This window comes from Perca fluviatilis, chromosome 13 (genome assembly GCF_010015445.1).
Source record: "Perca fluviatilis chromosome 13, GENO_Pfluv_1.0, whole genome shotgun sequence".
Lineage (NCBI taxonomy): Eukaryota > Metazoa > Chordata > Actinopteri > Perciformes > Percidae > Perca > Perca fluviatilis.
In genome coordinates this window covers 29757380-29772909 of record NC_053124.1, presented here as the reverse complement: position 1 = coordinate 29772909, position 15530 = coordinate 29757380, and positions in this window count along the sequence as shown.

Here is a 15530-nt window from a genome sequence, read left to right as displayed (position 1 = left end):
TTGAAAAGCTATTAAAATTTGAAAGTAGCATCTCCTTGGGGCCCAGACGTGCACGATCACCACTGTAAGCAAACACCTGCTATTATCATACAGAATGTTTAAAGAAAAAAAAGTCTACTGTTAGCAATGCTGCGACGGCGCGCATTGAGCTCAGGATCGTACACGGGCGGGGTAGAGTACGCGCAGCGGGGCAAAGAGGCATTTCATTGGTTCTTTCCAAGTGGACCGCGATGCAGTGATTGGTTAACGTTTTTAGCAACTACAGGTGCAGATCTTTTTCGCTCCTTTTTCAGAGCCCATAAGTTATTTATGGTTGTCAGGTTGTCCTGACCACCAAGACCAATTCAAACAATATATAAAAAAGTGTATATTGTAAATAGTTACCAACCCTTTCTTTAAAGAGTAACTAAATCCCCAAACCACTTTTGTCAGCTGAAAACCAATTTATACGAGTATTTAGTTTTGCTGTTGATGGATTCAGGTCCAACTCTTGACTGCCCATGTTGATACTTTTTCACAGATGCATTTTTTTGAATTTCCAGGGTAGAAGCACTAGTAGTAGTTATTCTTTAAAAAAGGTATAGTACGTAGTTTCTGTCGCATGAGGAATTCTGACTAATAACAAAACTGTCGGCGCGTCTACACGACACAAGCCTTCCGTGATCGTGCACCGCCCCAACCCCTCCTCCACGCAGTTAATAGTTGCCACAAAAAACTTCCGACTCTTCCGAAGAGGTAATTATCTTCACTCGAGAGTCGCCGGATGACACAATCTTCTGAACATAGTCATACTGAGAAATACAGAGAGTTGTGTGGAGCTGATTAATAAGCTTTGTAGCAACTAATTTGGCCATGGCTTGAATGTAACGGACATTAATATCAAAAAGTTACGCGCTAAAGATTTCAGTATGTTACGTAAACAAGTCAACGTTGACTTTTGGTTTCACACTGTACAAGAACAGCGGTCCCCTGATACATGAAAGACGAACGTAATGCGCGACAAAAGAAGTTTCCCTCGAAACGTAATTGATAATGCAATTTAGCTGTATGGGAACGTAATCTATGGGAAAGAGGGCTGCTATAAGAAGAGGCCTTTAAATTAAGTGTAACTTAGGTGCTACATTTTGTAAATTGATACAACTAGAAATCATTGTAAAGATTTATGTTGGAGTAGATAGTAGGTACACAGTGTTAAACCAGCTAAAAGTGTGAGACGCTGCCATGTTTTTATCTTCTGTATTTTCTTGGATGATTAATGTTAGAACAAAGTGCCTCTATGTCTGAATGGAAGGTGAACCGTCTCTGCTACTTCTTTTTGGTCTGAATCGATTGAGTATGAATGACTTCATTTTATTATTAAACACAACATGAATATTTAATGTAATCCTCTCAGATTCCATTTCTCTGTTATTCTGCACTCAACACGTTCTCGGCTTACATTCGCTGCCTTCTCAAAAGCGTTTTTTAAGAACCGTCCCACTTTGAGAAGATAAAATTCACCTATTTGCTACATATTTGAGACGTCCTATTTGGGTTTTTGTTGGAATTGTATCAGTTTTAAATGTAAAACCAGGTTTTCCACGGGGTCTAAAAAAAGTAGAACATTTCTAAATCAAAATGTTTGGCCTTACAAAGTATTGGTATTGCTGTACTAGGTCTTAAATCATTTTAAACAGGTCTTTATTTTCCTACTTCTATGTAACGCTACATCTAATGCTCATTGAAATGCTCCTGCAGCGCTTTAGAATCTTTTTTTTTGATTCTGTTGTAGTTCTTTCACTCATCCAAATATAATTCGCTGTATTACGACTACATATGAGACCAATGTGCAACTTATATTGCAGCCAATGTTGTAGTGTGTACATACTATTTCTCATCAAACTGTGATTAAATTCAGTATATATATTTTATATATATAAAAATGTTGCCACTCCTCAAAAATTCCTGCCCCCCTCTCGCCACCACATCAATATTTTTCTAGATCCACCCCTGTCTCTAAGCAAAATCAAAAACAAGCACTGAGCAACAACCCAGGGCTTTAAATACAAGGCTTAACCAGATTGGATTCAGGTGCTGCAGGGACTTCTTCTCCGTCCTCTGTGTAGCTGGTTAGTTCTACTCTTTGCTGCCATCTATGTTATGGCTGACCCATGACAGCAGGTGGGACATTAATAATTTATCAGCTGGCAAGGAAACAAACACTCTTCGTCTAACACCAGACCTGTGTGTCACACTGGGATTAAAAATATCAACTAAATATAAAGCCCAGACTCAGATACACTACACCCACTGCTTATTATATACCAATAGATTTGCAACATATCTTTTTTAAATTAAGTTTCTAAGTTATAAAGAAATTAACCATTTGAATTCAAACTATTATGAACAAAACAAAAAAAACAATTAGTCTTTTTTTAAACATTTTCTATCTATTCTCTGCCAATTAAAGATCACATCTCAGCTACTTCATGATCATAGGAAATTCCAACTTTCCTCAGGATAACCTTTTGAATATTAGATTTTCACCTTCATAAGAGAGTGAACTGTGGAGACCAGCAGGAAATAAGAGGAGGGAAAGAGACCGAGAACATACAACAAAGGTCCCAGCTAAATTTGAACTCTGGATGTTGCGTTATATGATACAGTACATAGCTAGACTGCCAGACCACCAGCATGGCCCTTTTACTTTCTTCTTAATAGTCATGAACGCTCAAGTCATAAGTATGATATGTCCAACAACATCCAAAGGCAGCATGAAAAGTAGATTACAGGTATGTGGTGATATATCAATATCATTGTTACTTTGATATCAATCGACCATTTCATGGACTTTGGTTAACTTTTGGAATAGTTGTATGACAGACTCCAAAGGTGTTTGAATTGCTCTGACTCAGGGTTTTCTGGCCCTCCTTTTCTTGTGCTAACATTCCTACTGGTTGGGTTCTTGATATCTTGCTCACAGCACATCTCAATCAAAGAGCTGACCTACTTCCAGGCTCATGTCTCTCTGAAGCGTCTCCCATTCTGTTTGGCGGCAACCTCCTGGCTAAATATAGACCGTGGCCAATACGGACTGACGTGGCAGGAGAAAACACAAACCTGGAAACAAGCTGTGCACACAAACACACTCAAATGCACTTGTTTAAATACACGTGTCCGCTTACGTACATGACGTAGCCTACCTTCCCTGTGTGTGCAGGAACGCACAAATATGGTAAGGCACACGGTGTGTGTTCACAGTGTGTGAGCATAATCTGAACCTGCTTTATCTGAACCCCTGACGTCATACCTTCCCAACGTCATCCAATCGACTTCAACGCACCGCAGAGAATCAAAAGATCCTCCTGAAATTGATATGAGAAGTATTAAAGTTAATTGAGCACAGATCCCGAATTGTTGAACCTACAACTTTTTGTTTTGTGTCAGCAAAGTGGGCTACGAACCCACCTCCTCCTCCCCCCTGTGTTTTTACTCACAGCAGCTGTCATTCGTGTTGATCTGAGGGATAATCGGACACTACGAGCTTGCTAAGTATAAAATCTTTCAAACTGGCTAGTCCCAGTGGTCTATCAGTAAACAATCCATTACTGCGTCAGCCATTTTATGTCAGTCATTTTGTCTGTTTGAGATGCCACCAAAAAAAAAACATATTAGTGTCCCGCTGCCTGTCAAAACATCAATATAAAGTTCAGGGGCCCGTTTCAGGAAGGAGGTTTAACAAACTCTGAGTCTAACCCTGAACTCTGTGTTGATTTACCCTGAGATGGGAAACACTGAGCTTTCGGTTCCAGAACAGCTGATTTGAGTTGGTTCAATCAACTCAGAGTAGGTTCACTCAGAGTTAAGCGCGTGCACCACCACTGTAAAAAGGCAGCATGAATGGAGCCATGATACTACGATTCACCATGGTAACAACCACAAACAAACTCGTCGGCGGAAATACTCATGCGCACATACAGCGAGTTTGAACATATATTTCGTTAAAAAAGCAACACAGCAGCTGCTGCAAAAGAGAGAGAATTTGTGTGGGTGAAAATTGCTGCTAGAGTGAATGCGTAAGTTCCAATATGGTGTAAATATTGTAAATACAACCCACATAATCCAACAGTAAGTTGTGTTAGTAAGTAACTTGATGACTGATAGGATAAAAACATGTGGTAGCAAATACCAAGCCCAGTGTCCCTAGATCTGCCAGCGTAGTAAGCGATGTGTCCACGGCCAGGGTGGTAGATGGGTATGTGACGTATCCGACACTCGTGCTGGGAAGTTTGCGTCACAGACACGTTAGTTGACAACCTTTTCACTTATTCAAACTGTAAACATGATCTTTCACCTGAACAAAGGGTTTTAGTTGCCCTAAAACCTTGCCACGCCTTAACCATCATTTATTTAACATATCCACAAGCTTTCCTAAACTATATCATAGTCATCTGTTATGTTTGTACTTATATAAAGTCTAAAGTCTATAGTTACCATGTGCAAAAACAATGAAGAAGAATAAAAAATTGTTTTTGGGCAAAAAGGTTGAAACACCATGAGAAGAACAGTCTTAAATATTTTGAGACATGTGCGGTTCCTGTTACAAAGCTCCTTCCCCTTGTCATGTGTAATAATGAATCAGCATTTTTTTCACTGGAATGATGAAGGATAGACGATCCTTCTCTTTAGAGCTATGTAATCTGTCTCATGTTGCTCACATATCACGGTGCTGAGTGCCAGACCTAACTGACATGGTTGAATGTCAGTGACCTCTGCACAGTAACACTGTTTGACACGGTGATTTAGTTAGAGTTACAGGCTTTTTTATTCAGTGTTTACATTAGTTTGCTCTACATAGTTTGATTATTTAATACTTTAATGCTGCACAGTGTGTGCACAGTCACACCTGGATTTGAGCCGGCTCCTAAAAGTAATTCACACTTAACGTCATTCAATCCACCGGAAAGAAAATACACTCCTATAAATATGAGAACCAGACAAGGAACGTCTGTATGAAAACCGATATTAAGCCCTTAACTATTTGCAGCTCTATTGGCTTAAACCCAGGACAGAAGTGTGTGGGGGAAGTTAGTTGGACGTTCCTAACTGGTCTCTTGACAGTTACACCAGTGAACACACAGCCAAACGGATATTACGGTCCAACTCAAACAAAACAGCGTCCAGCTCTAAGACACTACTACTGCACAGTTGTCCAATGCAATTAAATTAGTATTGTCACACATGTCTACACATCCGTCGTAAATTAAAAGCGAAATAAGTAGTGAGCTAAAAAAAGATTTTCTTGCACCTTTTAAAGCTCATCTACAACTACAGCTTCATGTGTGAGTGGATATCAGATGTCTTTATAAATAAATACACTCACAAACAAGGCAGGGCTCCAACCATAGCCCTACAGTACAGTAGAGAACAGACATCATACAGTGTATTTACACAGGTCAGGGCAGACTTTCACTGTACTCTATCTAATTTTAGAATATATTATTTTTGCATGATCCATGTCATTTTTGCTAATCTTCATATAGCTTTAGGTGAGCATGAGTAGTCTTGATGCTACATGAATGAATTAAACTTTGAGTTCCTGGACGCTCATACCATTACCGCGGCCACTGCATACTTAACCCTAACCCTAACCCTGAAATTGAAAGTTAAACCTTGTGGGGACCACATATTTGTCCTTATCTTGCAGGTCGGTCCCCACAATGTGACTGTATGAAGAGTTTTACACACACACATACAGGTGAAGAAAAATCTTTCTCTCTTGAACTTATGTAAACATCATAAAAAAGTATCTCCAAATTAGGATATTTTGAATTTCTTAATTTAAAGATTACATTTTTCTTTTCCAGGTTGTAAAAATATCTTACTTCTAAAGCCAACTAAACCAATAAAAAAAAAAAGCATTGACATGAAGGTGAAATTAAATGTGTTTTTCTTGGCATCATAAAAAGTTAATGTTGTGTTATTCCAACCTTTTCAAGCAAACAGACAAACAAAAGATGTTCTCACAGCTACAGCTCAGAAAATAAAGCTTGTTATTACGCCATTATCTCCTGCATTGCATTTTTCTCTCACCCTTAAAGTTATATTTAGATTTGTTTTTGAACATTTACTGAAGACCAAAAAAGTGCAAATATCTCATGATGTATTCAAACACTGGAATATGCTCTGATTAAAACCAGACAGGAATGCAAGAAGGATTAAAACATCAAATTCAGAGTTATTTTTCTTTTTCTCCGCTTAGTTTAAAATCTTTTAGCTATACCACCTATATTTACAGTAGTTTGACCAATGAAAACATTTTCAACTAAAACTGGATCTGTCTTAAAAACACACAGTACCGTAACATGAACTGATGTCTCCAAACACCTGACTCTACCTCACACCATGTCCCCCTTCCCCTCAGCCTCTACCACACTGTAGTATATATAGCTAAACAGTTTATCACCGAGAGAGAAGAGAGAGAGAGAGAGAGAGAGAGAGACTGTTGTTGATGGTAAAATTAGGCATTACAGACATTAAACTGTGATTTTGAACTCATAATGGCTCCACTGCTAAAAGCTACTTACTTAGTCAGTGACATAGGTGATCCAGAAGTCAGTTCACTTCGATGATTCATTGTTAATCCATTTGTGGCCGCAACTGAAATTGTGAATTTCCCTTTTCTCTGGACTTGCCTCAGCACAAATTTGAAGACATTTTCAAAATCGGTTTAACCATTAAAATGTAACTGTTTTTTCTCTACATTTAATCTTCATGGGCACATTGGGCTACTGTTTTTTTTTCTATACATTTCATTATAATTTAAGAAGAAACAGTAGCACCATTTTGAGTACAATCAAGTATTTGGTATCTTACCACAAGGTAACAGGGGTAGTAACGAGGGACAGGTGACAAGAGGGCTGATGAACAGGTGGAACACATTGGGGCGGGGCAGACAGTCACAAAGGCGGGAAAACACACCAGGCAGGAAGTTAAACAAGGCATGACACAGGAGAAAAAGAGACTACAAAGTAAAACATACATACAAACGGATGAAACTAGTAAAACAAAACAGAGGACACAGAAAGAACACGGGTAAAACATACCCACGAAAACCACAAACTAAACAGGGAAACAGTACCACACAGGGGAATTGACAAAATAAAACCCAAACTGAAAACCACAACCATGACATCCAGATTCTACACATGAATGAATTGATCCTTAAATTGTGATTTTGCTTGTTTAAATGGAAATGTTTAATGTCACATTAGGTTTTAATTTATGAGAGTAGAAATCCTGCAATGCACAAGAAATATATTTGTTGAAATTCATGAGATGGCATTTGTCAGTTAAATGTCATAGCCTAATAGAAATACCTGTAGTGTGGAGTTTCAAGATTTATGAGATGAATGTTGAAATCATTTGAAACAGAAATAATGCATGAACCTGTGTATTAAGTTTGCTGTGTGTTTGAGTTTTCGTGAGAGACAGTGTTGCTCAGACAGCCCAGGTTGCCTGCCGTGGGATCTCTTTCTCTGGGAGTGAGGAAGGATTGTGAGGACAAGAGGAAATGAGAGTGTAATCTTGACTGACAGACCTCCCCACCGGCATATGGACGTATTTCAGCGAGCTTGGAGCCGTTATCAATGACTGCAGGCCTGCGCTCTTTACCACCAAAGAGCCCTGGGAGGAGAGACAGCCGGACAGCGAGCATCAGACTGAACGAAGAGAGGAAATTAAAATGCAGAATGTCTTCACAGGTGGCAGATTCCTGTTGACTCATGAAAGCTGACACAAGGTGGTAGCTATTATCGTATTGTACTGTGTGTGCGACAACTGTGCAGACATAATAATACAGAAGAGCCAGGTGCACCATGGGAGAACCCCAGTGTAGACATCGCTCCGCTGCGAAGGGTTTCATTAAATGCTGGACATTGGTCACACAATGGTGATATGATTACTGTCTGGGGAAACATGTAATTATGTGTTCTTCGTTTCCCACGTATCCACCCATGTGGGCCATGGATAACTCCAAGATAGTGCCCATCAAAGGTAGCTCACCCACTTCATACATCAAGAAAAAATTTTTTCTCTTCCAGGTTTGCTTCCTCGTATCCATGCTCATTAGTGTTCCAGCCTGCTTGTTCCGTAGTCTTAACGTTAAGATAATACTTGACCTTTCTTGCAGTTTGAAAACAGTTTCATATATTGACATATTTGGCAGTAAAGCTGTACACAATGTCGTGTCTAGCTCTCTTAACGGTCCCATATTATGCTCATTTTCAGGTTCATGCTTGTATTTTGTGTTTCTACTAGAACATGTTTACATGCTTTAATGTTCAAAAAGAACAGAACTTTAACAACAACAACAAAATAATTTTTCTCATACAGCCTGAAACGCGTTTTAGCACCTGTCTTTTTAAGCCTTCCTCCTGAAAAAGCTCAGTCGTCTCTTATTGGTCAGCGTTTTCCGGTCTTTTGCATCTGTGCTCTTGGTGTCTCTGCACCTTCCTTATAGCCGGGGAATGACTGTAACGGCATTGTAGCTGCACTTTTTACCTATACAGTATATTGTATAGTTGTGACATCATAACCGTACGGCAGTCCTGAAGGCTTGTTTAAACCTGCACACAATGAGCTGCTTGCTTACTTTAAACTATTTAATTACTTTCCGTTTTTTTCTTTTAAAACATTTAAATTAGCTTTTTTTTAATAAGAGCACAGCTAATGGTTACGAACCCTAACCTTAACCTTAGCCCCGTGACCAACATTTCAGCTTAACCTCAGCCACCTTAATCTTTCTGGTTTAATGACTTTGCATTACTCTGAAGGGAACCTTTCATCTTAGATCCTTCTCTGTATCCAAACAGCTGAGTTGACAAAGATTGCATCTCTTCATCCCTAATTATGCTCAAAATAGCTTTCCCAATCAAACACCACTGATGTTGTGATGACCTATTCCTAATGATCAACACATTGACTGACATGATGCTCACAATTTAAAAAAATGCATCTGTATCTGAGCTTTCTGTTTTAGAGAGCAGTTTCAACCTGCTTTCCCTGGGCATATGGCTTTTTTATGTGGCTGTGAAAAAAAAGGAAGGCAATCTATAAAATGCTCTCCCTTTCCTTGATGTATTATATAATGTCAGATTCACCAAGTTTCTTCACTGCAATAGTTTCTGTTCAGTCATGAAACAGAGCAGTTGAACTGAGCAGAACAAGCAGGTGTTCATAGGAAAATGTCAGTCACTGCAGTCAGAAACGTTAGGGTTATTGTGTCTTTGCATGGTGCAGAAATGCAGGGACAAATGTTCACTTTGTACAGTAGAAGCTGCCTGTTCCTGCTGCACAAAGACACGGAGACAGCACTGTAGCATCAGGAGGATTCCAGAATGAGAGGCCAACTAATTAAAACTTTGACACCAAAATTACATTCCTCGCTGCTTCAACCAAACACATCTCCGTCTCCACTGTGCTCTGCCAGCAGATCTATTGTCAGCGGGATTAAAAACGGTCACATTTCCCCTGGGACAGTCCCTCCCTGTGTTTTTCTCCAGAGAAGACGTCTCAGCATTATTAAGACACAGCACAGTCTTAATTACTGCCTGTCTGTTTCCTTTTTTAGGTCAGATTTTTCAAATTATTCTTTTTCACAGTATCTATCTATCTATCTATCTATTCTATCTATCTATCTATCTATCTATCTATCTATCTCAAACACTCATATGAATCATTCTTGTAATGGACATGGGGATGGGCGTAAATCTCATCTAACTGTTGGGGGGGGGGGACAATAAACATAACATTTCTCAAGTGCAATTTTCGAAGGGGACACACACAATACAGCCAAAATTATACACTTGTAGAGGATATGTGTAGTTGTGGAACTCCAGTAAGTAGGCTGACTTACTTAGTAGGCTTTTTTATCCACTTCAAACATCGGATGAAGTGATTCTTTGCAGTTAAACAGATGATGCTGAACTGAGAACTGAGCCCTCAAGCAAAAAAGCTAGCTAACTTGCCAGCCGGCTCATTTTCTGTAACCAGTGAAAGCACGTTGGGTGGAATTAGCAAGTTAGCTAACTAACTATCCAACAAGCTAGGTAACATTATATTCGCTAACGTAGAGGAGTCATGGAAAAAGGTTTTACTTTATAATTCATTAAAATGACACAGTATCATCTGTATTAGAGAAAATAATTACTTCATCCGATGTTCAAAGTGAATGAAATAGCCATGTCTACTTACTGGAGTCCCACAACTAACGTTACTGAGTGATTGAAATTGTGTTTTCTCCATAGACAGTATATAAACTGGTTATAGGAGATAACATGGGCACAGGCTAATTACTGCTAACTAAAATGCTAGTTAACATTAGTAATTAAACCTAAACAGCTCATGTAAGTCGAAACTGCCTGCAACCTTATCCTGTACTATACGGTAATTCCTCTACTATGCGACAGTAAGTCGCTTGGTTATGACACAATCGTTAGCTTATTTTTTACAAAAACGTCTGCTACGGAGCCATAACGTGAGGTACAAGGTAATGGAGCCTTTTATACATTGTCGTGTTTCTTTAGAAATAAACAATGGACAAATAGAGTCTTTAAATGCTTCAGATGTAAAGTTATTCGCTGTCAAAGTGACGTCAAAATGAATGGCAGTCAATGGGATGCTAACGGGAGGTGATCGTTTTGTAGCATCAAAATGGCACCATAGGAGGTTCGAGTTCTGAAGCGAAGCTTACCCCCTTGGTTTTCTCCCACCCAGCGCTGTCTCTCTTAACAGCGCTGCTCCCACCGAAAGGACTTGTGTGTGTAGCAGGTACTGGACCAAACCATTATGAGGCAAGGAAAGGGGGGTTCAAGATGTTTTTAAGCTACGTTTGTATTGTTTACATAATAACATTATTTACAATACACAGCATGTTTTTTAATAATCTTTTAGGGGGGGGACAACCCTCAGATGGGGTGGGTCCTGACCCCCGCGATTTCCACCTATAGTCACGGGAGAAACTGAAACTGCATCAACACAGAACTCAATAATTCACATGACACAGCCCAATTTTCATATAGAACTTTAATGAATATATCTATATATTTATATGTATATATACCTTACAGTATATTTTTTTGTCTTTTCCAGCGAGGATCAGTATATTGTATTGCTTCCCCTATTCCGTATTATCCTTTACATGAATCGGTCTGCTGAGTGGAAATATACCAGTTTTCCGTTTTGAAGAGTTCAGGTTTGACTCCAGTCAGTAGCCAAAGTGTTGGGAAAAGGAGCTGGCGACTCACGCTGGATTTAACATGGCTTTCACATCAGAATATGAACTGAAAACAAAAGGAACAGAACATCCACTTTGGACCCTATTGTCACAAACACTTTACAAAAGGTAAACAATAAGTTTAGGACGTGTTTAGTGGTTTAATATCAATTCATATATTTCTCAGAAGCATGAGGCTGATGTACTTTGTTGTACTTATTGTTTACCTTGGAAAAACCACTGACAACACCAACACAGACCACATTTAGCCCACTCTCCCAGCACTTAGGCTACTAACAATATGTCACAGGCAGGCGCGGAGCCTTCATAGCCCAAAGTTACAGGTGTAAGGAAGTCATATAACATTAAGAATATTTATACATACCACCACGAAAATAAATAAATAAATATAAATTCTATCGCCAACAGTTATACACTAGTCAGAACATTAAAAAACACTGATTATTAGGCTACGTTGGTAATGTAATGTAGAAAAAAAAAAACAATAGCCTGCAAAGAAATGAAGACAAAATCATGATAGAAGAGCAACCATAGAGACCTACAGTATCTAAAAAACTTGAGAGCAACAACAACAAAAAAGCTGAAATAAAAACTAGGGAAAAGGATAAATTATTAAGGACAATTATGAAATAGAGGGAAAATAGAAAAGAATATTTTTCTGAATACAAAAAAAATCTAAGAACGAAAGAGAAACGATTCATAAAAAAGAAGTACAAGAGCAATTACACAAAAATAGACAAGAAAATCAGCGCACAAATATCATTCACAGTAAAAAATAATGTACACAGTAACGTTTAGAGTGATTTGAAAAACAAAATGGACAACACAGCTGCCCATTAGAACAACCAAAATGGAGGAAATATAATGACAAACTATCAATATTCCCTTGAGCAAGGCACGTAGCCCCCAGCTGTTCCAGGATAGCCGCTCAGTAACCAGCAGCAGACTGGTTTTACTGGGCGGTTGCCATTAAATGTTTGAATAAAGGTGAAGCAGGTTGTTGCTGATAAAGAGCATGCACGCTCAGTCAACTCTCCCTGCTCAAATAAATGTTATCACTTTTGTGCACATGCTTCCCACGTGACACCACTAACAGTGTACATAAGCAAGAGAAAGAAAATTTGAAAGTCCCTCGAAAGGAATATAAAAAAATTACAAAAAGAAACGTTTTCAAAATGTATAAATACCCTGCAATAACCATTACGATCATAGGAACACCAGCAACATGATATTAATGCTCAAGGAGTTACAATCTCATGTAACCTAGAGATGATAGTCAATCACTCAGAATGAAAAGACAACCCAAAGATTACCATGTACAGACATTATGTGCTTTTGTTGAAGGAAATGGATCGATAATATACTCAGTAATACATTTAATTTTCTATTTTGAGAAATAGTATATAGTTATAGCTAAAAGAGAGACGGAGGGAAGGGGAACTGAAGCCAGCTGATGTGCTCTTTTCTCTTTCCCTCCTCCAACTTGTCGTCAACCAGGGTTGGGTTGAATTCATTTTGCAAACACGGCTCATCCAGAAGTGCATTCAGAGTTCAGTATTTTAGTCCAATAATCAGATTTAGGACTTGAAGGTTTTCCGTCCAAAATGTTACGCAGTACATCCATTACAGAATTTCATCTCCTTGAAATGTCCTCAAAAATACAAACTGAACTCAAAATTGTTTAGTTAGAAATTATATTAAGATCATTTATCACTCAGTTGATTATCCATAATGTGCTTAACGTTTGTGTTATACTTCAGGACTAAGTCAGGAACTCTGTTTGATAAAATGGCTAATATATTTTATATCGGAGTAACAGGATTTACATGTTTAGCTTTCGATCTATGTTCAAACTAAAAGTCCACCCCCTGAGTGTAAACTGATTTGACCCCCACCCTTTTACCCATGGTTGCAGCCCTTTGTAGGAACACTTAATGAATGCTGCCTTGTAGCCTTTGGTACCGAAACATCTTCATAAACAGTCATACAAACCCTGGAATCACATCTGGCAAATAAACATCACAAGTCCATCTTTACAAGTACTTCCATCAACCTTAAAGGTGCATTTAGCAACAGTTCTACTGTCCGTGGACACAAAATTACCATAATTAATGAGCAGGGATTGGAAAACAAGTACCAGTGATTAAGAAATTACTTGGTCAGCGAGTGACATTTCTGGGTTTGAAACCATTTTTTCCCCCCAGGATCTCAACTATTGGCTGCACTGCTTACAAATGAGGTTTGGTGTGATTTACAAATGACAAGCCAGTGAGGGATATCTTGCAAAATTATGTATTAACTGTGCTCCAATTAGCACTGTTTAGCTTTCAATATAAATAGGTAGCTACTGTTATGTTTGTATCCATTACAGGCCACTCTTCCAATGAAACTCCTGTTCATATTAGACACCTCATGATATATGTCCAGTGCTCTTTACTTAGTGAGTTGGAACAACCCGTTGTTATTCCCAACTCGCCAAATACTGACGCTTGATATTGGCATAGCAGTAGCAAAACCGTGGCACTGTAAGATGACGTAGTATTAAGAGCGCCAACGGTAGCGAGTAGCATGAAGGACCGGAAATCTGCATAAGGACGCAGGTCGGGGTGGTGGATGGGTCAAACAACACAGGCCTTTCACCCAGGAGAATGGGGGTTTGCGTCCCGTTCGCGTCCCGCCTGTCACTAAAACGTCCATTTTGTAACCCCACCCGAAATCTTTTCCTAAACCTGTCCTGTTCTAGTGCCGCATGTCAGTTACACATACAGTGCCTTGCGAAAGTATTCGGCCCCCTTGAACTTTTCGACCTTTTGCCACATTTCAGGCCTCAAACATAAAGATATAAAACTGTAATTTTTTGTGAAGAATCAACAACAAGTGGGACACAATCATGAAGTGGAACGAAATTTATTGGATATTTCAAACCTTTTAAACAAATAAAAAACTGAAATATTGGGCGTGCAAAATTATTCAGCCCCCTTAAGTTAATACTTTGTAGCACCACCTTTTGCTGCGATTACAGCTGTAAGTCGCTTGGGGTAGGTCTCCATCAGTTTTGCACATCGGGAGACTGACATTTTTGCCCATTCCTCCTTGCAAAACAGCTCGAGCTCAGTGAGGTTGGATGGAGGCGTTTGTGAACAGCAGTTTTCAGTTCTTTCCACAGATTCCCGATTGGATTCAGGTCTGGACTTTGACTTGGCCATTCTAACACCTGGATATGTTTATTTGTGAACCATTCCATTGTAGATTTTGCTTTATGTTTTTGGATCATTGTCTTGTTGGAAGACAAATCTCCGTCCCAGTCTCAGGTCTTTTGCAGACTCCATCAGGTTTTCTTCCAGAATGGTCCTGTATTTGGCTCCATCCATCTTCCCATCAATTTTAACCATCTTCCCTGTCCCTGCTGAAGAAAAGCAGGCCCAAACCATGATGCTGCCACCACCATGTTTGACAGTGGGGATGGTGTGTTCAGGGTGATGAGCTGTGTTGCTTTTACGCCAAACATAACGTTTTGTATTGTTGCCAAAAAGTTCGATTTTGGTTTCATCTGACCACAGCACCTTCTTCCACATGTTTGGTGTGTCTCCCAGGTGGCTTTTGGCAAACTTTAAACGACACTTTTTATGGATATCTTTAAGAAATGGCTTTCTTCTTGCCACTCTTCCATAAAAGCCAGATTTGTGCAGTATACGACTGATTGTTGTCCTATGGACAGAGTCTCCCACCTCAGCTGTAGAGCTCTGCAGTTCATCCAGAGTGATCATGGGCCTCTTGGCTGCATCTCTGATCAGTCTTCTCCTTGTATGAGCTGAAAGTTTAGAGGGACGGCCGGGTCTTCGTAGATTTGTAGTGGTCTGATACTCCTTCCATTTCAATATTATCGCTTGCACAGTGCTCCTTGGGATGTTTAAAGCTTGCAAAATCTTTTTGTATCCAAATCCGGCTTTAAACGTCTCCACAACAGTATCTCGGACCTGCCTGGTGTGTTCCTTGTTCTTCATGATGCTCTCTGCGCTTTACACGGACCTCTGAGACTATCACAGAGCAGGTGCATTTATACGGAGACTTGATTACACACAGCTAGATTCTATTTATCATCATTAGTCATTTAGGTCAACATTGGATCATTCAGAGATCCTCACTGAACTTCTGGAGAGAGTTTGCTGCACTGAAAGTAAAGGGGCTGAATAATTTTGCGCGCCCACTTTTTCAGTTTTTTATTTGTTAAAAAAGTTTGAAATAGCCAATGAAT